Source organism: Cyrtonyx montezumae, unplaced genomic scaffold, assembly GCF_038088225.1.
Source record: "Cyrtonyx montezumae isolate F1298 unplaced genomic scaffold, pur_monq_1.0 scaffold_10, whole genome shotgun sequence".
Classification (NCBI taxonomy): Eukaryota; Metazoa; Chordata; class Aves; order Galliformes; family Odontophoridae; genus Cyrtonyx; species Cyrtonyx montezumae.
Window position 1 is genome coordinate 46,819,987 of NW_027071826.1, and position 23,805 is coordinate 46,843,791.

The following is a 23,805-nucleotide window of genomic DNA, read 5'->3' on the forward strand; positions in this document are numbered from 1 at the left end:
TGCTATATTATTTCATCAGTGTATTGAGCTTATACAGTGTATAACTGTCATAAGGCTCTATTCATTTTGTCAGTATTGAAACTTTTGAAGGAGTGAAAAGCACCCGGGAAGAATTTGTTTTGCAGTTTCTTGTTGGTTTATGTTTAATGGGAGGAGAAGCTCTTGTGTGAACAGAAATAAATTCACATGGGGAAGTTTGCCCTAAATTTTTAGTTTAATGCTTTATCACTGGTCTTTAGGAACTGTGTGGCCCATGGAAGATACAGAATTATGGAATAATACCTCAATAATTTCAGTGCTTTAGAAACCGTGTGGTCAGTATGCATTTTATAATTTCTTCCACAGCTCCACTCTGGAAAGTTGAGAGATTTGTAGGAAAGTGATATCTATGTTCCTATTTTTTTTTTTCACTTCAGCTTGGATAACAGAGGAAATACAGGAACTTTGATGAAGTAGAATTATTTTGCTTTATGACTATACTTAATTAAATAAATACCAGTTGTTTAAAACAAAACACATAAATCTCCCAAATTTTATTATGATATGAGTAAATCTAGAAAATGTGCATTGGAAATTTCATTTTTTAGATAATCAGAATTCCATTATGGATTCTTTTTCTATTCTGGTATAATATTTAGATTTTCTTTGATAATTTGCCCTTCCTTAAAGAATTTCTAAACTTGATGGAACAAGTCCCTGAGCAACTTGAGCTGTGTCCAGTAGGAGGTTGGAACTGGTGACCTCCAGAGGTCCCTGTCAACCTACATGAATCAATGGCTTTTCACTACCTTGATCAAGCTTCACGGTCTGAGTGGTTGAGCATAAGAGCATGAATACTTGTGGCTTGAATTAAAGAGCCGGGCAGAAAATCTCTGATAGACAAAATGAACACAGTATGTAGTGAACATTGCATTTTACACTTAGTGAGAAACAAAACATTTTGCTTATAGTCATATTTTTTTTCTTTATAGTAAGCTTCGCTTTATGTACTACATCTATACAACTATAAAACATAGGTATGTTATGAAAGAAAAATCACCACATTATCGTCACCTATGAGCGCTGTTTAGGGCTCTAAATTTTGGAACCATGTCTTATGTGTGCCCCCTTTTTTATTGTGAAATGATAGCAGTGTTAAGTGCTGTATCTCCAGCCCTTCAAGTAATCTGGGAGCACAGAAAACTCTCAGGACTCAATCCTGAAGCAGTTTTGTTTAACAGTACAAGACGTTACCAATTAGCAATTAAATTAATCGATTTGCCCTGCATTAGCTATTAGTTTTGATACTGACTGGTAAGTAACACATTATGCAGCTTCGAGAAAGTCTGTTATACTTTGATCTGCAAATATTTTATTAACAGAGGCTATAAACCACAATGAGCGGCTCAGTTGTGGGTGGTTTTTTCATGCTTATTTTGATGATATAGCAGTATCTTGGGATGACATACTGTAGTGAGTGAGGATAAATATGTGTTGCCAAGGTCTAAACAGCAGCAATATGGAAGTAATTCAGCAGTCAGTTTCACTCAAAGTTTGAAATCTGTGCTGTATTAGAGGTATGCATAGAAGCTGTGTTAATTGCTAGCTTGTTTTCCATATGGTTCTGTTTTAATGGAGCACATTTGTTGCAGATGGTTGGAAAGTGGGTTGGACAGTGTCTAAACTGGCTATGACTAATTCATACAGTGATTATACTATACTTTAATGTTTAACAGTCTTCTTTGTAAATGTCTTTCATTCACAGTTCCCTTGCCATTGAAATGTGGTCCAAGATAATTGAAAACTATTCTTCTTTATTTAAACTTGGCCCTAGAGAAGAGCAAGAGCATGGGCTGTGTAGTCATCTTTTCCCCAGTCCAAATTCAAAACCACACCCAAATTGGTTTCTTCAGATGGGTTATCTCCATCACTATTATGGTTTGCTGAGCGTACTTAGCTGAGGTAATGGACTCTAAGAAGAGCCACTTGAAGAACTTAAATGACCTTAACAAATGCCCAAGCTGTATTTCTTCACCTCACAATCCTTGCACCTCTTTGCTGGTTTGCAACTGACTATAGCCATGTCAGGCACAAATAGCCAGCCCTTGACTGCAAAATTTAATGTTGCTAACTCAGCCTTGAGTACACGAAATACTGCCATTATGGTGTGAGGTGAAACTAAAGATACAGATGCAGCTCTGTTTTGTTACTGATCCATGTAATGATGACAAACATGTCAAGAATTAAGTTTGGTGTTTTAAGAGATGATCAATGAATTCATCCCAAATGAATAGAGGAAATTAAGACATTGCAGATTGTCTAGCACTGAGGTAGTCATTTCTGAGGAGAGTTTATCTGAGTATCTCATGACAAAGCTTGCCTGATTGACTTTCTCTCTGCTAAAGGCTGCAGCAAATATTATGGACAAACTGAAGTCCTTAGCAAAGGAAAAAAAGAGAGCTATGGTTCAGTGGTTTTTTACCGTTTTTACTGTTGTTTTCTCACATTGTCACTAAAATATTCTCTTTGTTATCTGAACGGGACGTCTGCTGACTAGCCTAGCTTTCTTTACCTGATTGTGTGAAAAGTCTTGGTTAAATCTGTTAGGCCTTGGAGGCCCTGTAACCTGCTAAGTGCTATAGAGCCTGAAAGACATTATGTCCTTGGACTAACTTGTCTCTTCTGCTTACAGCTGGATATGATAAAATAAAAATGCACCAAAGACTAGGTTAAATGTACTTGTAATGCCTTTTTGTTAATGAGTAGTTGCATTTTCTCACCTTAAGGTGTACAAAAATCCATACAGAATAAAGCGTTACTTTATAGTAAGGCAGAACAAGAAAATCGATCAAATTTAAAAGAAGACCTTACTCTGACTGAATCACAAACTTGCTCAATTGGAATGAATAATTTGTTCGAAGTGGTAGGAAATTCACTATGGCTAACAACATGGAATAATGCAGAACATCTGGCAGTTAGCAATAAAGTGCCTAAACGACTACTTTGATGCAGTAATACTGTAACTTACAGATTCATGTAATTTGTAAGGTTTCTGAAAGCTTTCTGCTCTGTGTAGTGCATTGTCTATGCTAACCTAAGTTCAGATTGAAACGCGTTCACATTTGATGGGTGTTTTTTAGATTCTTGGTATCTGCTAGTTCTTCTCTACGGAAGTAGCATTTTAAAATGTCCTTTTTAATGTATAAATTTTATGAAAATGTTAAATTATTTACATTATTTATTTTTTAAAATTTTTACATTTATTTACGTTATTTAAAGTTTATGAAAAACACCATCAGACTCAGGCTGAATCTTGGAAAATTAAGAGAGTGCACCACACAATACAGTGTGCACTGTGGACTTCATAAGGAGAAAATATAGCGAAAGTATAGCTTCCTTTAAAATTATTTTTCTGAGTCTGTTGCACAACTGCCAAAGCAACCTATTCTTTCCTTGTTGATATTTACTATCCTTCCATCCTTCCTTCTGTCTGTGCCTAACAGGCTAAATTTCCTGTGTGAGAATTCTCCTCTTAGTAGACAGTCCTCCCTGAGAGGAGTGATGTCAGGTGCATAGGATTTAATGTGCTCAAAAACAGAAAAGTCTTACTAATTAGGTTTGTAGATTATTAGCTAATCTTATGTTAAACATGGTTTAAAGAGTTTTTACCTCTCCAAATGACACAATATTGCATTGCTTCTAAAAGATGTGATAATTTTCTATAATCTCAGTTGCTGCAGCTTCTCCTGTAATATTGCCTAGGTCACTCTGTCATATACCCCATTACTGTAGTGACACTGAGATTCAAAAGAAATGGAAGCTTGAGTTTCTTCCTCACATCCAATGTCCCGTGTCCTTAAATCAGAAAAGCAGCACATGTTTTGGCTTCAGGGAGCAGTATGTTCAAGCTCACAGCTGGAGGTATGGTGCTGCACTGATGGTCAGCAGTGATGGGAAGGGAGCAGGTAATGAATTTAAAAAATAAACAAACAAAAAATAAAAAAAACACAACAGGAAAAAAAACCCCAGGATTAAAGGCAAGTGCTTAATTTTTTTCTCTTTCAAAGATCCTCTATAAATTCTGCACACGGATATTACAAAAAGGAAGACATTCAGATTTTAAATATCGACAAGATATATTTGGTTGTGATATTACCTCATATGGAAATAGACAGAATTTCTTTATCATCTCCTAGTTATGGTTCCTAAAATTATATCTTTTTGGTCGTGATTCTTTTCAAAGAAGTAGCAGAGCTAAGCCTTTTCATTTAATTGTAGTAAAATGCTGCCCTAAAGTAGAATATAAAATTATTTTGTTTTACTAGTTCATATAGAAAAACATATAAATGTAATAATATTTTAAGCATAGTTTGTACAGATCTCACTCATTTAAACACTATGCAAATCTTTCATACTGCAGGGCAAACAACTATGAGACTATAATGTGTGATACAGCAAGCACACACTATAAATTTGATAATCATAACTGCAAGTTCTTCATATTTCATACAAAGGCTCAGGAAAAACAGAGGAAAAGGAACACACAATGGAATAATGAATATCAGTGTGTAAAAGAAGTAAGAAAAGGTTACCTTGATCTTCTGTTCTTGTCTGTGCTGAAACTATTATGCCAAATGCCAATTATATGCTGGGAGTTATACTGGAACGTGGGAATATTCTGGAATTAGAATTCCTTTCAGATGTCTTCCATTATTTGAGAACTCCTATCATTTTCCCATATGCTCTGGCTGATGAAATAAGGAAAGGGCCCTTTTAATGGAGGCAAGAGATGACTACTGCACAGCTTGTTCATGATATTCAGACAGCAATTGTTTTGAGAAACATGGGTGGGAGGTGATTTTTAAAAGAAAATTAAAAAAAACATTTGTTTAACTGCATGGAAACACAAATATTTCACCAAGTGAAGGCTGAGTATGCATTTCATTATGGCTAAAGGTGCAGGCTTGAGGGCAAAAATAAAGCAAAACACAGCCTCTATCTAGGACTTAATCATTTTCTCTGTAGTTATCTTAAAGTTCTATATAGACTTATGTTTTTTAACTCTTTGATTTCTCACACCCCTTCTCTAATCTGCAGTAGTCCATCAGAAGGAAATATTCACCAAAGTTTCAAGTCAAATGCAGATCTTAGGAGGAAGTTCCTGGGGTTTTGTAGGGAGTTCTTGAGCTCTGCTAAGCCGTTGCCTCTCTCATTCTCCTCCCATTAGTGCTGCTCTGATTCCTAAGACACTTGTTTGTCCTGCACTTGTGGTATCCTCTGTCAGGCACCTCCTCCTTCTTTTCTACTAAGAAATGGCTACTTTTCCATCTGCTCTAACTGATTGGATATGAAGAAAAGGCTGAGAATAGAACCTAATAATTTTGCTTAAACATCAATGTATGCATAGGGATATATACTTGTATACATGTGCACACACATACGCAAAAGTGAATGTGTATATGTATCAACATATACATATATTCATGGAAAATCAGGAGGGCTGTGTTTTCAAAGTCCATTTAGGGATAATCTTGTTCTTCACAAATGTCATAGAACAAGCGTGATTACAGCTCGTTCTCTGTGATTATCAGCAAGATTTCATAACCATAGTAAGTTATCTCGTACTCGATGTATGTGATTTACAGCTTGGAGAAACTGAATATTACAATAATTTAGGTGGTTCAACCTCATTTTACTTTGCTGACTAAACCACTTTCATTTTCAGCAGTATGAAACAGTTTCTGGTTGTGTCAGCAGTGGGAATTTTGTAAAGATTTAGATGTTGCCCAAAATGTTAATATACATAAAAAATGGCACATTAGCAAAGTCTAAACTCCTTTCTAACAGGTTATATATTTTAATTCCATTCTTTAGAAGTGAAAGATTTAAAATTGTGATAATTACATGAGCAAAAGAAATGACTGCCAAAGATCGGATGCTGCCCATTACTAAACTGCAACAAGAATACCTTTGAAGGGATGCTGGAAGTGTGAACGTTTGATGTACGCATGTCCAAGCAGCGTAAGTGGAAGTGTGTGCTTGCAGCACCTTCCAGGTCTGAAGCACTGATGGCACAGCTCCAGAGGGATCTGTCAGCCTGAAAGCCATTGCAGCTGGAGTTTGATTTCAGTCTGAACCTAGGAAAGATATGCGCAGGATATAGCATGTAAACAAAGTGCACTCACTGACTTGATTAATTTGTCTGTTCTGATCCACTTTATGATGGAACAATGCAATAGTATGGCTTCTTGACTGTGTATTGAAAGTTTTAAGAGTAGAAAAAGGAAAAAAAAAATTTTTTTCTCTTTTGAGGCATATCTGCTTCAGACTGCTTAGCAATTCAGTTTCCCTCATACACCTGTTTTATCAGCAAATCTCAAAGCAGTTTAGAAAGGTGATTTATAAAGGCATTGTTTCTCCTGTTTTACACATGGGTAAACCAAGGCATAAAAAAGTAATTAGAATGCAAGGTACAGAGTCAAAAATAGTCCTTATTCTTTTGCATGCCTCCTTCCTATGCAACACTGATTGGGAAATCTTGACTAGTGGAAGAATTGTAAGTTAAATGCTTGAAGGTGCTTAGGGGATTTTTTTTTGAGGAGAGACCACACGGCTATCTTTTGTATGTGACTGTGAGCCTATGTAATTATATATGCATGATGCATTTCTGTGTATAAACTTCTTCATGTTGTGCAAACTAGCAAACTTAGATCTCTTAGCAGTTATGGTTGGCGCAGTTTCTCTTGAAACCTAGCATGCGTTTCTATACTGAAATTTGAGCCAAGCTTGCATATAGGTAATTTTCCTTTCACTTAATTGCAGTGAAATTTTCAGATAATTTGTGCAGGCTACTTTTGTGTACAAAAATGCATCAAATATTTTTTGAAATGCTTATTGAGCATATCATCTGCATGTGAAAATGTGTTGAGTAGCTTTGCTATTACATATAACATGAAACAGTTTATCAACTTAATTTCTACCCCTTGTAAAATCTGTGCTGAATAGCATAACTCAGTATTTTCTTGCAGAAAACAGTTTGGCATACGGCAGCTCTGCCATTTATTGAAAACAAGCAGTAATAGCTGAAAGAGTGGAGAGCTGACTGCTTGTGATTCATTTATCTGGTTTATCTTAATGACAGAAAAAATTAGCAGATGTGGAAATATGAAGGCTACAATTGTGAAGTTCACTGGTATGCTCACAGGGGCAACAGCTCCAAAACAGAGTAAGAAATGTATAAGGGATTTGATACATTCCATCACAAACCAGGTAGGAATGAAGTTTTGGAATGAGATAGAATATCTGGGATTGCATGAAGAGTTAAGTAGTGGTAAGAATTTCTAGAGGTGTATACCGTAATATGATGAGTGACCTTTAAATCAAATCTTTATGATACTTATTGCTGTAGTTCTTCAGAGTAACAAAACTATTTTGTATGACCCAAACACAGCATTCTGGGAATCCAAAGATCAGACAGCTATGCTTTCTTTTCACCTGAGACATGTGCAAACTGTGCATACAGCAATACCAGGAGGGACTGACCAGGTAGAATATGATGCAGAGAACCTGTAGAGAAAGGTACGTGGAAAAATCTGAGACTGTACATAAGGAGATAAATGAAAGAGCTGTTACTGGTGCTCAGATATGTGCACTATTCTTGTTTCACTGTATGTGATAGAGAAAATTGCTGTTCTGTATAATCAGTGTTAGTGGTTGGGGGTACGTGTTTACTTGAAGAATAGGATTGGATTTAATTACGTGATCGTTATATGGGTTCCATGTATATTTCCATATTGTATGGGTTCTGTTGTATACAAGTCTGTATAGTGACTAATCTATGGGGATACCTGAGTAAAAAGCCAACTTCACTTTAGTGCAGAGCATATTGTGACCTTGTGTGCAGGAAAGCTGCATTCATGTAGGTGAGTGTGTAGGCTCTTTTCTGCTCTGTACTGGGCTCCAGAGTCTGTGGGATTATTATGATAGAGACGTGCTTTGTTGGGTCCAGTTGAACTCATAATGTATCAAAGCGCAATCAGTCTCTTATTCTGCGCCGCACCAGCATGATTTCTGCATTGCTAGTGTTTCCACTGTGCCATGTCAGTAGCTGCTGCTGTGCCAGCCTGAGTCTTGTCAGTCTGAAGTCTTAGATTACGGGATTACTGTTGTTCTTTGATTTATAGCATAAGTGGATATTCAGCAAAAACCACAGGACATGGCGCTGCATCCATGTAGGCGCTGATTGTTCTAATACTGTCTGTACGCAGACTGTACCCGGACAGGTCTCTAGCTAGTAAATGTGAAATGATGCAGATAATTTGCTATCTAAGCTGCTCTGATCTTAAAGCATGAATTCATGTTCTGTGTAGGATACTAATGCAGATTTTATTACTTGTTCACTAAAAGAGCAATAGTGTATGTCATATATTTTAAGGAAATAATAGAACTTTTGGGGAACGGTGTGTCTGTGAGGTGCATATCAACGCAGTAACCACTGCAAGATATCTTTAAATACTTTGTTAGAATAAATTATACAGACACAGTATCTGCACAGCCACAAATGAAAATAATGCCAATTTCCTGGCTGCAAGTTTTTAAGAATGGAGCCACCTATACTTTGCACAAAGTTCTGTTCTCATTAGATGCTACTGTATTTGTTTTAAATAATCTTAGCAGTAAGTTTTCTGTCTCACTGAGATGGTGTGAAAAACTAATAGCTGAAAGGCAACTGAGGAACACAGGTGGATGATGCATGCATGTATCTGTAGAAATGGGTTCTCTTACCTCAAGATTTGTTTTTTCTCATGGCACAGCAGCTAAGCTTAAATAAATAAGTAAAGGGTGGCACTGGCTGGTGACAGTAGTATCTCTGAGCTGTAGAATACTGTCGTGAAGGTCAGCATATTTTCAACCAGAGTGAGAGTGAGTACTACTACATAGTTTTTACTAGTGTTTCATTTACCACAGTTGGTTTTTATATTTTTTTGTCAACTTTTAAACAACTCAGGTGTTTAAGGGTTAACTTTGCTGAATTTACTTTTCTTGCTCTTGAGTGTATTTTCCTTTTATTACATAGGCCATTTCAGTTACTTACATGTAATTGTGTTAATATTTTTCAAGGGCAAGTCGTTAACTTTTTTCAGAATTTGATTGTATTCTGAGAGAGTGTAGTGACATAAAAATGGCAGAATCTGGATACTGTGAAATAGAGCATAGAAATGCAGAGTGTAGATTTGTGGATTTGAGACGAAACCATAGCCATTGTCATCTATATATTATATTTGCTTAAGATGGCTCGCTTGTGGTTTATCTGGAGAGGAATTGAATTGTACTTTCTGTTGAGTACTGCTTTTGGGAACGCTGGCATTTGGAATCGCACAGGACTTTGTTTCTGGACTGATGGACTTCTAAGTACAATAGAATGCAATGAGGGATAAAAATGACTGAAAATTTCCTTTGCAGTCATTTTTGTCCCTCACCAATCATTTAGGGATCCCTTGAAGGTTGGGAGAGATCTTCCTGTGAGCAGCCATTGAGGCCAGCGCTGCCCTCAACATCTCATCCAACGTCCTATTAGTGAGATCTCAAAAGAACACTGCTACACCGTGCCAGTGTGTTTCCTGGTCCAACCACCTCCAAACTTATAGCTAAAGCAGCAAGTTACTGAGAAAGCTTATTTTCCTTAACTGTTGGTAACAAACAAACAAACAAACCCAACAAGTTGAATGAGGTCAATCCTGAGTGCCCAGCTATTTATTCTGGACTTTTCAGGAAGGTATTCTCTGTGGTGCCTGGACCACTGCTGCTTGGTCCCAACATTGGCACTGTCAGCAAGCTTTAGCTTCTTTGCTGGTATCATGTTGTGAGTCTCTAGGTACTGTGTGACATTTCAGCTTGCCAGAGATGTGGCCTCTGTGACCGGAGAAGGGTTGGTTCTGTGTATAGCTTAGGTGGTGCAGAAGATTAAATAAATATTTTTGCAGCTCCAATTTCATAAAGGAAGTCACGGCACGTTCTATCACTGTAAGAAGAGAGTATTTTCCTTGAAAATTTTCTGTGAAATGAGTAAGCTTGCTAAAACTCATGGACTCAAAAATCAGACCTTCAAGTACTATAAGGTTTAAGTATATGTGTTCTGCTTTGCTTGAGTCTTTCATGGGTTCATAGGTTCATAAGGTTGGAAAGGACCTACAAGATCATCTAGTCCAACCATCCTCCTATCACTATCCCTACCCAACTACTAAATCAAATCCCTAATCCCTAATTCAAGTTGCAATGTCAAACTTCCTCCTGCAAAATGCTTTAGAGAAAATATCACAAGTTATCAGGAAAAAGTGCAGATTTGGCACTTTAATTTTAAGTTCAGTGAACTTAAATGAATGACTAACTGTGAAGGGACAAAATAAATCTGTTTGAGGTCTTTTAATGAATTATTGCCTTTTTGTAAATAAAGCTCTGAAGCAGCAAGCTGAGTCTTGCTCACTCTTTGAGATTTCCAGAAGGGCACCTGCAATTTCTACCTGAGAGTATAAGAGCTTTCTGTTCTGTGCTCTTCCCCATGCCTTTTGCACGTCTCACAGTACCTGTGGTGGTTTCAAATGGTTTTCTCTTCCCTTACAGTGCCTTACGGTCATCTCCCCAGTTAACATACAACAATCTCTTGTGCTGACTGCTGAACTCTGATCTTTGGCTGGAAGCATGCTTGTTTCTTTAAGCACATTTGGTGCAGAGTAGTTGTGGAGCTGGGTAATTCGTCAGAGCAGGGCATTATTATTATTATTATTGCTACTCGAAAGGGTCCATATTATTTTGCACAGCAGTCTGGTCACCTGGCAGCGGGTCATTAGCATTTTAGGTTCCTTTCCTTCACAACAATGTACAACATGCTAATTAGAGGGTTTTGAAAGCTAAGCAACATGGTTTAAAATCAGACATTTTAATTTGCAGCTTTAATGGCTGTATTATAATAACTGGCTTGACTCGAGGGAGAAGGGGGGAGAAGCACTTCTCATGTTCCGGTGGCAAGGCCCAATATAACGGAGGCTGACAAAATTAAAAACCTCATAATGTGACCTTTGCCTGGGATAAAAGGCTGTTTCATAACAATTTCCTTTTGTTCTTTGTTTAAGCCATTACTCCAAAAGGAGCCTCCGATTAATCTAAGTAAATGCATCATTACAGTCCTAATCCATGTCCTTCTGTCAGTGTCTGTTTTAATTAAATAAGAAACACTAGCAGAAAGATATCACGCACAAAGCTGTGATTGGAGAAAGAGGGCTGTTTGATCAGAGTGAGATTAAAAAAGGCTTTACCGTTTTGTCCTTTTGCACTAGATGCCATAATGTAGGTTAAAGGAAGAAAACTTCCCTAATAGTTCAGCACGTTGCTTGCCATTACAGTATTAAAATAACCAGATTTACCAATGAAACTGTCCCAGTCATCCAATTAATTATGTACGGAACATTCACAGGCAAGTGGCACAGCATCGTGGTTTGAATGGCTTAACGCATTAATGTATTTGGAACTGAGTATACAGTTGCACAGAAATTGTACTCAAGTACAATTTTTTAATATGAAAGTACTGAGTAAGAGTATTCATGCTTTTTTTTTTTTTTGTCTTAGTGACTTGTGGCTTAAAGATTGTAAGCATGATCTATTGCAATCCTCTGATTTAAAAAAAATATATTTATTTCTTACAAAATCAGGATCATTAATTTAAAGCAATGAAGAATCTATTTAATCAGTGTTGTAACATCTAGCTAGTTAATATTGCTAAAGCAATACATATGTAAGAGACTCTTCCTCAAGGTAGTGTTTCAAGATCCCTGTGGTGAGGGTTTTCTCCCATATCCTGGCTATTATTTGATGTAATGAAAAGAGAAAGTGTGCAACACAGAGATTGTTAATTAATTTAGCCTAACAAGATGAAGATAAATGAAGCAAAGCATAGATTGAATGAAGCAAGAGGTCTTATTTACAACTTAATACTTCTTTATATTAGGCATTTTTCAATTTATGAAAGAAAAGACCCTGAGTTTAAAGAAAACGTGTACTCTGAGTCATGCAAGACAACTCTATGTTATGTGAGCAATTCTACAAACTGCTGAAAATGCCTTTTGGGTTAACCTTTAACTTTGTGTTCTTTTCTTTCTTTTTACTTTTTTTTACCCTCTTCCTTTTTCGCTTTTATTTTTTTTTCATTTAGATTTACAATATGTTAGCAAGAATAATAAAAAATTAGAACTCAAACTTTTTCCCATTGAAATAAATAACAAAGTTCCCATGGGTACACTTGCTAGCCTGAATCGGTTGTTTCTGGTTGTTTATATTAACCTAGAGTCATGGGCTATTTTTGAGCAATTTATATATAGGAGGATCCATTAAGAGAGGTAACTATCAAACAAGCAAACAACAATAAAAAAAAGACACTGTCATAGTTTTTATTTCTTTTTCAAAGATAAATCTGTTATACAGTGTAATTTTAAAATAGAATGATATACATATATTATATAAACATAATACATATATATATGTATTTAATTTGGGATATATTTTTTCCAGATCATGTTTATCTTAAATAGTTCATAAACAACTGCATATTTCACTTCCTTATCAATTAAAAATTAAAAAAAAAACACGTATATTTTTAGATATCTTTTCCTCCCAGTCCCAATTTTAAATATAGATTAGATTATCCTAAGCTAACAGTAAAATACCATTTACATCAGCTGAGTCACTGCCATTTCAAGGTATATTTATTATTCACTTTCCCAATGTCTGTGTTGAGGAAATGATTCCATAAAATGTGTGGAAAAAACCCTCAAAGTCAGACATATTTAATAACCAAGCAAATGAAAAGTCTTGTATTGTGACTGAAATAGACATACCTTTATAAGTTTTATCTATACCCCAAATTCTAAACTATACATAAAAAAAATTATATTGTTTTCTTTTTTTTTTGCTTTTTTCTTTTTTTAATAAATCATCTTCCTTTTTAGAGATGAATTGGATCTGTCCAGTATTTGACCTTCTGTCATTATTTCTGTCTGCAAAGGAAATGCCTTCCTTCCTTTTACAGTAACCAGACGGGACAGTGCTATCTAGTGTCACTGCAAGCATTGGTCTCTACAAATAGCATTATTATGATCCCTCTGTTTTTGTCTTGGGGGTCATGAACAAACCCATGCAACTGCTTCTAAGGATTTCAATAAATAGGACTTTTTATCCAGACAATTGCCTTTTATATTACTTTTAAACAAAACTACTAGTCCATCAAGAGTTTCAAAAGGAAAACAATTCTACAGAGTGCTGGTATGGCAGCACAGACCAATCATTATGGCACCCATTCTCCAGTCCTTTATTTTTCAAGTCCACAACAATAGGTTGTTGATTCAATGGACAAGACCAGAACAATTAAGTTCTCTGTTTAGCAGCAGTGCAGCATTTTAATGCCCTCCTCTAATAATGGTCTCATTATTGTTATTCTAAGACTGGGCCTCAGGAGGAGGAATATTTGCTGGAGGTACGTCATTATTTTGCAAATTTCGATTAGCTCATCATGTTGTCTATACTGTGAAAATCGTAGCTAATTAGGGCAGTCAGTTAGACTACCAGCTTTTGAGCTTATGAGTTAAAAGGTAGCACACTTGATAGGCCAGTGATGTGAAAAAGGTGGTAAAAAGGGGGATTAGAGCTGTTGCCTTAGTAACTCTAACTTCCATCTGTGAGGGAACAATGGACCTGTGTTTCTCCTCCACCTTGGTGTAAAAATTGGTTTTGTTTGGAAAGGACAGGGCTTTTTATGACAATCTGGAATTCAGCCTAACTGAGAGTAGTTTTAGTTGTTAGGAGAGCCCATTGAAGGCTAGGAGAGATGAAAGGTCATGGCGAGCTTCAAGGACATGAAAGGTCATTGTCTCTTTTGAACAATGGGGGATTGTTCTGCCCCATTATTTCTAGCCAACCACGAAGTCAGGTGATGGAAGAGATACCACCAGCTTAGTCAGGTGAAACAGGAGAGGAAGATAATGCGCCTTCTGAAGAACAAAAGATAGCTATGATTTGCCTTTATTAAACAAAGTTGCACTTATTTGTGACCATCCTCTGAGAAGGGTTGTTTACTGACTTACTATTTCAGTCTGCTTTGTTCAGCACAGCCTCTGTAGGCCATCACATCTCTGGGAAGCAATCCAGTGAGTTAGAAAATGTTGTTTAAGCTTTCTTCCCATGAAGAGGAGCCCCCAGGAGTACCACTGATGCGATACTTAACAATAAATTTAGTTGTTGTAGCTTTCTCACATTATTGGTGCTCCTAAAAGGTTTTCCTTCAAATGCTCACAGAATAAAATTAACTATAAATATGAAATAAATTTGCTTCAACACTTTATAGCATTTTATCATAAATTCTACAGCAAATATCAGATAAAGTTTATAGCAAACTGCATTAGTTGCTACAGTAAAGAGTGTTAGAGAGATCAGAGACCTGCAGTTGTGTAAAAACAGATTTGCTATAGGACTTCTCTCACATAAAGGGAAATAGCTAAAGTCTCTTCTGTGCTATGCAATAACGTTAGGTGACTGTGTCCCCGTGTCTTTTGTGAAAAACAAAACAGGAGAAACAAAAATTCTGCATTATTGTTAAATAAAACACGTCGCATAAATTTAATAAAACACAATTTATGAGGAAAGCAGTTCTGTTAGTAGACAAAGCTGTCATCTTTTATATTTTTCCCGTGGCATCCAAAAACCCCCAAGTAGTTGTTTTCAAGAAAAAAAAAAAAAAAAAGGCCTTTCATATGATTTCTCAGTTTTACATACTGATATCTTAGTCAACCGCAAAACAAGTTTTCCTCTTTCTCTTCCCTCTGTCCACAAACAAAGCACATCCTAGGGTCCTTCTTTTACCTCCAAAAGAAAGATCAGCTTCTTCAGGTTCAGATTTTCAGATTGTTTCACCTTTCACTACTAGATCTCTAATACCTTTCCTGGCTTTCTTTTACTTCCACAACAGAGTTGCCAAAATACACTGAATTCTTAAGAAACTGATAAAATGTGTGTATAATTCACTCCTATTATTTTGGAGAAATAAAACTATGTGTAACTATTAGGTATCCCATCTTAAACTGTGCTGACCTTGTCTGAACTCCCCTTTTTAGCTATTCTGGGCCTCTCTTATCTGTTTCACTCCCAGCCACTCTTGCTCTTGCTTTCTGACAACACAGATGGACGGCCTTGCACAAACTGATAACTGTGGTAATTTTTCAGCACAGTATTCAATAATAATAAATGTTATTTTCAGAGTTCAGCAGACGTGTCATGTTTGCACGTACACTGAAGAGGCGAGTAGCTATTTGGGAGCATGCTGTCTTTTGAGCCAGTGGACTTGCCTGCTTTCAGTTTGTTGATGCTTTGGTTTACTTAGCTCCTAGGTTTAGTAAGTAAAATCTCTAAGAAGAAGAAAACCTTATTTTATGTATCATAAGTTTTTAGTTTTCTGAAATAATCTAGTCTGAAGTTTTCTTTTCAGAACTTTAATTATGTGTGCGTTTTATCAAATATTTTGTTACATTCATATTAAAATGAACTGCACAGTGTAAGCTGCTGAACTCAAAATGGGAGATATACAAAGGGTTAACCAGCAGAGAATTACAAATGAACTATCAGGAAAGTTGATTATTAATCCGGCAAGAGAGAAAATATCCTTCCAGTTAGCAAGAATTAGTACCTGAAGAGCTGATAATATTGTTCGGACTGTCGGTGTGGAATGGCAAAGCAAGGTAAGCTAGACATCTTCTCAAAGAAAATCTTTCATTTGTTTTTCATTGAAGAATTTAGATTTTAAAAGAATCTTAGTTGATTTCCTTAAACTGTCAGCACATGAAACAGCATGTGTTGATTCTCAGCTTCCTCAAATGAATGAAATAAAGTTGTGCTTTAATGTTGGTAAGAAGAACTACAAGCTGTGGAGTATATTTAACTGTGAAATATCTCAACAATTTTTTATTGTTTCGTAGCTAAGTGTGAGAACTGATCACAAAACCTGATGAGTTCTTTGCAACAGCAAGCTAATGTATTTTGTAATTCTTTCTTTAATTGTTCTTGAACATATTGTAGAAATTTATGGAAGCTTTTATGTTGCAGAGCTTTTTCGCTTGCAGGGTTATTAGACTTCAGTTTTCACATGGTATGAATGACATATTCAAATTTGTTTGGAAATATTGTGAACGTGTTTGTTTTCATTAAAAAAATATATATTTTTGGTGGGGCTTCAGAATCTATGATCTTAAGTTAGAGGAAAATGGATGTTTGGTAAATGTGCCACCATGTTTATATAGAGAAATGCAAACCAAACCATTATATCAATGCATATAATCTAATTATGCTGAAGTCTCATACCTCTGTCTTGGGAAAACTTTGACCTTCTGTATTTATATTAGTTATATTAATCTATAGGTATGGTAAGCATTTACATTTTCAACAGTCTTCACTATTTTGTTTACTGTTGTAAACTGTTGTAAATAGTAGCAGTTAACACAGAAACATAGAAAGTGTAAACAATGCTGAATGATTTTTTTTTTCCTAAGTTGGATCCTGTTACCTGAATTAGCAGCATTTAAAAAAAAATCTGATTTGCTTGGAGAATAGCATAAAATACATGTAGTGTTGCTACACGGTGAAAGAGAGTTTGTAATTCTCAGATTTTAGCTTATTTCTCTGTAACAGTCTGAAAGCTGTGTGACAGAGACTGTGGTGTTACAGGAATTAAAAAAAAAACAGTAACACAACAAACCACCAACAGATTAAAAGCAAAGCAACCTAAGTCTGAAGGCTGAGCCCCTGTAAGCATTTTAGTTCGACGTGGTAACCCTTCATGAGCCACACAGAAAAAAAACCCCCTTGATACAGCCTAGGGCAAAGGCGAAAGGTAAAGAAGGGAGGAACAGGCAGTGAGGAAAGTGAAAAGGGAAGTGGCGTTGGTTGACAGGCCTCACTGTTTCACCTGTAACTTTGGCCTACTCGAGCAGAGGCAGCTGGCGGTCAGCTTCTCTGAAGAGCGGCTCGTTGACTTTGAGTAAAGTGAAATCCCAGAATTTCTGAGGATAGAGCTAGCAGGGCAACAGATGGTGATGTTTTGGAAGCTCTGCTAAACATTCAGATATAGGGTAACAAATAACTCCTTCTGGCATGTTTTATCCCAGTATTTTTTAGAATACATCACAAAAAGGCTGCTTTGCCTGACTTGGAGCACTAGAATCTAGGGAATATATAAAGAGCAAGAAAACCGATGATGCAAAATTATCAACACAGGAAATGATATACGTGGAAAAACAAGATTGTAATTAGTGGAGGAAAGTAAGAAACTGATTAGAGGAATGAAGTTTCCCAGATGTTTAAGGCAAAAATGAAAGTTAAATTAGAGAAGCTCTGCTAACTGTTGGAGAAGAATGCTTGATTCAGAATGGGAAAGCTACTTGTAAAATTAGGAAAGAGCTGGCAACTGAGCTGAGCTCAAATGTTTTCCTGCACGAGTGAATCTTTGGAATGCTCTCCTTGGAACATTGTCAGGAACAACCAGTGTAGTTCTGTGGAAACAACAACAACAACAACAACAATACAAACCCAACAAAATTAAACTTGCTGTGTGATTATGTGGAATGATTAAAGGTTGTTGTATTGCTTGTGTGTGTATTAAGCCTGAAATTAGACAAATTGGTTGGGTTTAGTAGAAGTATTTCAGGATTTATTGTATTTTCTATGCATGTGTAACTGACATTTGAGCTCTAGCACTGTACTGGTTCAAGTGACAGACTTTAACAGACATTTTCAAATCTATTGTTTTAGTTTATTAGCAGAATCCTAAATCATCAAATGCCACTTACCCACAACTAAAGAGAAATAGCCTTGGAAAACCTCAGCTATAAGCCACTGTAAATTAACTGTCATTTAACTTTTTAGTTTATAGTAATATGAAGGAAGTAAAATTCTAAAATATAAAAAGAAGAAAAAAGAGCAGAAACTCTTTTTGTGCTCATTCCGGTGATGCATTTCAGACTTAACAATATCATATAAAGTGAAAAAGTCCCCCCCAGCAGCCATTTCTTCAGGGTTCTACTTTAACTTGCTTTTGTGCTAGTTGTAGCTTTTCAGTTGTCTGTTTAAAACAGAAGAAAAAAGAAAAAAGAAAAAAAAAGAAAAAAAAAGAAAGTTTGTTTTAGTTTGATGCGTCTGGAATAGGTTGATAAGAACATCATCTGATTTAGTAGAACTAGTTTCATGGAACATGTTGAGTGATACTGCTGCCTTTTCTTCAGTGCAAACTTACTCCTGGCCTGTTCAAAGGCTTGAGGCAGGGAAGCCATGGATTTCTGGAGTAATTTCCAGAGGTCTCTGACTAACCAGCTGTACATCTGGAAACAGCTGTAACTTAGGGGTGGCTGCTGAAGCAGGATTACCTGTAGCAAGCAAACCCTTCCCACCGTGACTTGGTTGGGACTGTAAGATGACATGATCAGTGGGGTGGAGCTTGAATATCTACATGTTACTGCATTCTCTACTTTATAAAAACCTGGTGCTAGCAAGACACTTGCTTACAGAACCAGATGGCCAAAGCAAAGGTTGGGCCAGAGTTTTTTGTTTCTTGGACCACACCTCATCTTTGATGACAGTATTGGAGAGAGAATGTGTTTCAGTTCATTAGGAGCTCAGTGAGGCTATGTGGATAACACTGAAGTATTTTATAAGATTCAGTGTAAAACTGCATAGTTCAAGGAAGCTCATGTCTTATTAGCTATGGCTAAGGTCAGTTATCTACACAATGAGGGGGAAACTCTTTCATAAACAAGTAGATAAATATGGTGCAGCTGGTACTTAGCTGTGCTTTGGGCTATTCCATTACCAAAGGAGCTCACGGTCAGCTCCAGCTCTTGAAGAGTCCTTGCAGAGCATCAGCAGCTTTGAGTGACTGGATGAAAAATTACAAGGTTGCATCATAAAAAAAAAAAAAAAAAGAAGATTAAATTCAGTATGATCTTGTGATTTTGCATATAGGTTTCTATGTCTATAAGAGAGACAAAGGAGAATATATGTAGAAGCACGACTCCACTTTTGGAAGAAAAAATTTAAAATATTAGAACTGAAAAATACTTAAACCTATTAAATATAAACAACTTAATAAAGCAGACCACTAAGCCTAGTCTCTTGTGGGTTCTACCTTCTGCACAAGCTGCTGAGTGTTCAGTGCTTTTAGAAAATGCCAATTAGGTTTGTAGGTATCTATCAACTCTGGATCAATCAGTGATAATGTAGAGACAACTCTTTTCAGATTTCATTTTGGCTATGGGACTAGCATTTTTGCTGTCTGATGGAAAATAGTATTTTAGATAGCTGCAAAGAGAGGGCAGCATGAAGAGTTAATGGAATCACATGTTGTTACGGGGATGTCATGGTTTTAAAATATTTTGTTCCTTTTTTTCCTCATTACAAGTTACACGTGTTCTTTATTATATCCAACATATTTCAAGAGTGTTTTAAGAGACTCATGGAATAGTGAATTTTTGAAGACACGTTATTTTATTTTCAGCTACTAAATCCTGGAGTAATCAAATGTGTCATTTTTCTTTGTCTGAATATGGTTTTGTGGTAGAAGAGGATGATAGTTTCTAACATCCATAGAAGTGTAAAACATAATCCCCTTACTGTTTTGATACACAGACTTTTGTTGTATTTTATAGATGTAATGGAGAATCTGTTGGCATTTCTTCCAAGATAGAATAAATCAGCATTTATCAGCAGTTATTAATTATTCCAAATTTTTAATTGTAGCTAAAAAACCCAACAAACAAACAACCCCCCCCCCCCAAACAAATTAAGTGTATTCATCCAAGTTTGTGAGAGCCAAAGGACAGTAGATCAACTGTTGTCCCACAAACTGCTCTATTTTACTAACCAGACTGATGAGGCTGGGCTCATGGAGGACCAACCTCCATTGATTGCCCTGGGGGCCAAGTTGGGTGCTTCTGTGATGTAATGCATGGATACTGAGGGGCGTCAGGGAAGGAGATGATCCTCTTTTGGCCTCTACCTAATGGATAGGGGGTGGCTTATGTAGGCTGTATATCGTAGTTTGTCTGACACCTGGTAGTCTATGTGCGTGTGCAAGTTTCCTACCATTTTATGGCGAGAGAATCATCTATTTAAACTTGAGTGTGAATTACAGCTTGCTTGCTAACTATTTACATTCATTTTCTTTCAAACAGACTTTTCATCATGACATTTATTTAATTTAGACCTAAAAATATTCATTCTACTTTCCTATTAACTTGGATTAAAAAAAAAAGACCAAACATATACATAAGCATTAGTCTGAATTTTTGCATGCAAAACATGAGTTAAATCATATATGTCTTTGTCCTTCTTTAAACTGGAGTAAGCATTCAGCATTTATTGGAATAATATATGGTTTACTATATGGAATAATATATGGCTTATAATATATATGGTTTACTAGTGCTTATGCTGAATCATTCTCGTCTGTGATTCTTTGAGAGAAATAGTTTTAGTATGTTGATTATTTTTTCTTCTCTCCCCTTCTCCCTTAGTCTGTTTAGCACTATCATCGTATTAGGGGCACAATTTTGAGGCAAAAATAAGCAGCTGCTTGCGACCCTGCACAACTGTCTGGTAAACAGTGTTGTTTAATGTAAAGGTCAAATAAAAACCTGCAATTTTGTTCTACGTTCCTAGTAGGAAAGGAGCTAATATGTTGTGAGAGAGTATTAACCCTCTCTACTTGTCAGGGTTCAGACGTGGGAGCTGAGTGCGTACTTGCCTAGATCTTCTGTGTTAAAGAAGGAGCTAAGTTTTTGGAATTGTTGAAGTCAGCTAAAGCAATCAGGAATAACGGTTTATTTCAGGGAGGATCAGGTTCTGCTTTGTCATATCAGTATTGTTCTGAAGTTAGTTTGTGAACTTGGCTATGATTATTCTCTTCTGCATCCTGCAATTGCAACATGGAATTCAGAGTTACTGTGCCACACTGTCTGCTGCTAGCTCTGGCATGCAAGTGAAACCAGTAAGAGGTGACTACTTCATCTGCTAGTATCAATAGTAACTCCTCTATTGTGTCTGAGATGTCATTTTTTCATTTTCCTAAAATTGATGTTTTCAGGGAATAAGTTAGAAATGCAGATGGGTGCCAAAAAAGAAAGGAGTGTTTTTGTGCTCTTTGACCACTAGCCTTTAAGGGTACGGTCAACATGCTTAACTGGTAGGTGAGCATAGAAGTCTTGGAAACAAAATTGCCTGCACGCTTTCAACAGTATAGTGGCATATATGGAAAAATGATTTACTGCATCTGCACCACTGAAAACCAACTAATACTTAGTTGAATTTTAATTCATTAGTGGTGATGTTCTGATTTTAATTCTGCATCTCCAGCAGTGCAGTAACAATTCTAAAAATGTGCCCATATATCTGAATACATCTTCATAAATTATTAAAACCATACAAAACGGATTGACTGGTTCCAGGCAAGTCTAGAGAGACTGAGCCATGCAGTAAGCAACGGAGGGAAAAAAAAAAATATTTATTGTTACTTTCAAAGTGCCTGGCTTTGTAATCCTGAGTGGTGGTTGTTAGACCTAGATTAGTAAGTGACCAATGCTTTCGAAAATTTACTAGTTAAGATTTTGTTCTTGTACTATGATGTACACAATGTAGTCAAGTAGTGACTATATTAGTTATTATAGGCACTTGCAGAGATGACATTCTATATTTTATAGGAGTAGTACACTGTCAGCCAGAATATTGAGAATTGATAAGACTGGTAATGATTAGTATACTTCCAAGTCTTCACAACCGGGGTAGCAGTTTCACTTACAAAAGGGCTGCGCCTGCTCCAGCATGTCAACGGACTTATAACCATCCTGACAATCCACTTTGCACTTTCAGGACTTAAAATTTAAAAAGGGAATTGGATGTTGTACTTATTTATATATTACCTAAAATATGTATTAAATTGCTTTTAGAGATTACAGAGGTCATTTAAATGATCTTTGTTGAGTTGATTTTCACCCCTCAACTCCCCTCCCAAGAACTTAAAGGAAAAAGTTATCATAGACCAGTTTCCTCTCTGTTATCTGTAGAAGTAGCATGATCATTAACTTGATAGAAGTCACCATGTGAGGTGTCCCCTAATTTATTTGTTAGTCTGCAACATAATTCCTTTTCTTGTTGTTTGTGTTGCCCTTTAACCTGTATTTTGTGGTTATTGTTGTGAAAACTGTAAAAGAGCCTAACCAAAATGACTTTCAGGTGTTTATTTATTTATTTTGTTAGAAAATAGTTTGTTATGGTTTTATAGCTTTGATCTATAAATGTTTCCTACATTTTTTCCAGTATTAATCTTACTTTGCTGATCAAACCTTTCCAGTTAGAACTGTTTATCACTTTACAGCTTGAACATATATAAAGCCTTTTTTCGCACCCTTGAAGCCAGTGGACAGATGATCAGTCCCAAAGTGTTTTTTTGTTTGTTTGTTTATACTCTGAAAGAGAGCTTTTTTGCTAAAATATTTGTGCCTACATTTTTAAAAGTCTTATAGCAGATGGCTCTTAAATTAACCTCTATCAGTTTGTAATCATAGAGAAATATAGTTGAACATTTAGAGAAATTTAATCCTTTGCTGCTCAATAATTTTAAATAGCTATTTGAAAAACATTTGTAGGTTGAAAATCATGTATTAAGTAGTGTTATAGCATGTTTTATTGTACTTGATGACAAACACAGGATTCAATATAGAAACACAGAATGAAGAATCTAAACATACACATTTCTTTATCTGGAAATTTGAACTATATAGGAGAATATCTAAGAGTGAAGATAACTGAGTATAAATCAATTTGTCCCTTGATTACACTTAACCTTATTAGGAAAGCTGATTTGGAGGCAAACTACCAAATGCTGTCATTTTGATATAAATAATTTTACTCTCACCAGCTAATTAATTGAACTGAACATTTTACCTCACATGATACTTAATACTCTCTTATATACAGAGGCTGTGATTTAAACTTTCTAAACAGGGAAGCCAAAAAAGCTTTCTTCGTAACATAGGTGAGGCCTTTGTTGTGGCTTTTATACATATTCCAAAAATATGCTACGAGCCTGATCTGAATGAAAGGACCAGATATAATTGATACAATTGCTGGAATTCTTGTGTGATTGGTAAAGATTTGCTATTGCCGTGAGAGCATCAACCCCATTTTACTGAACCACTGAACATGTGCACTTGTGTTCAGTGGTGACCCGAGAATCCTAGACTAGTGAGAAAGGAACAAAAGAAAGCTTTTGTATTCCATTTTGGTTTCAAGAGCTTTAATGCTACCAAGCAGTGTTTTCAAATTAGTTCCACATACTCACGTAGAAGTCATTTTCTGCTAGTTGATTGGAGGCTCACTGATAATGGTTTAACAGCTTTGCTGCTTTAGCCTGTAGATCTTTTTTTCTTACATTTTAATTCTGTTTAATGCTACTGACATATTTGTATGCCCAAGTATTTCTCTTTAGTCCATGGAGTGGGGTTACTTGAATTCTGAGAAATCTCATTAAAATCATTAAGCTCTATTCAGGCATCTGCACTTCATTTATAAATTACATACATGATTATAAGATCAAGCATAAAATTTTCAGAGTTTAAAAATTTTATTGGATCAAGCTTTTAGTACATTGGTTTGACACCTAAAAAGTCCTTTTTCACTGGCACTTTTTCTCTCTGTTCTGTTAACAAACACGGTAAAATTAACCAACCTTTGTTACCCAATTGTTAT

The 23,805-nt window shown here is 36.1% G+C and overlaps 1 protein-coding gene across 8 annotated transcripts in view; it reads left to right on the forward strand.

The window, feature by feature from the left end:
* Positions 1–23,805, forward strand: part of SOX6 (SRY-box transcription factor 6) — a 361,252-nt gene that overhangs the window by 87,982 nt on the left and 249,465 nt on the right. For 5 of the 8 annotated variants that reach the window (XM_065755267.1, XM_065755268.1, XM_065755270.1 and 2 more), the window contains exon 1: positions 13,487–15,755. The exons of 1 other annotated variant lie outside the window; for it this stretch is intronic. The gene's annotated coding sequence lies outside the window, so the exon portion shown is untranslated. Of the gene's footprint in view, positions 1–13,485; positions 15,756–23,805 lie in introns of those variants that run through there. 2 more of the 8 variants (XM_065755269.1, XM_065755275.1) reach the window with 1 other exon arrangement.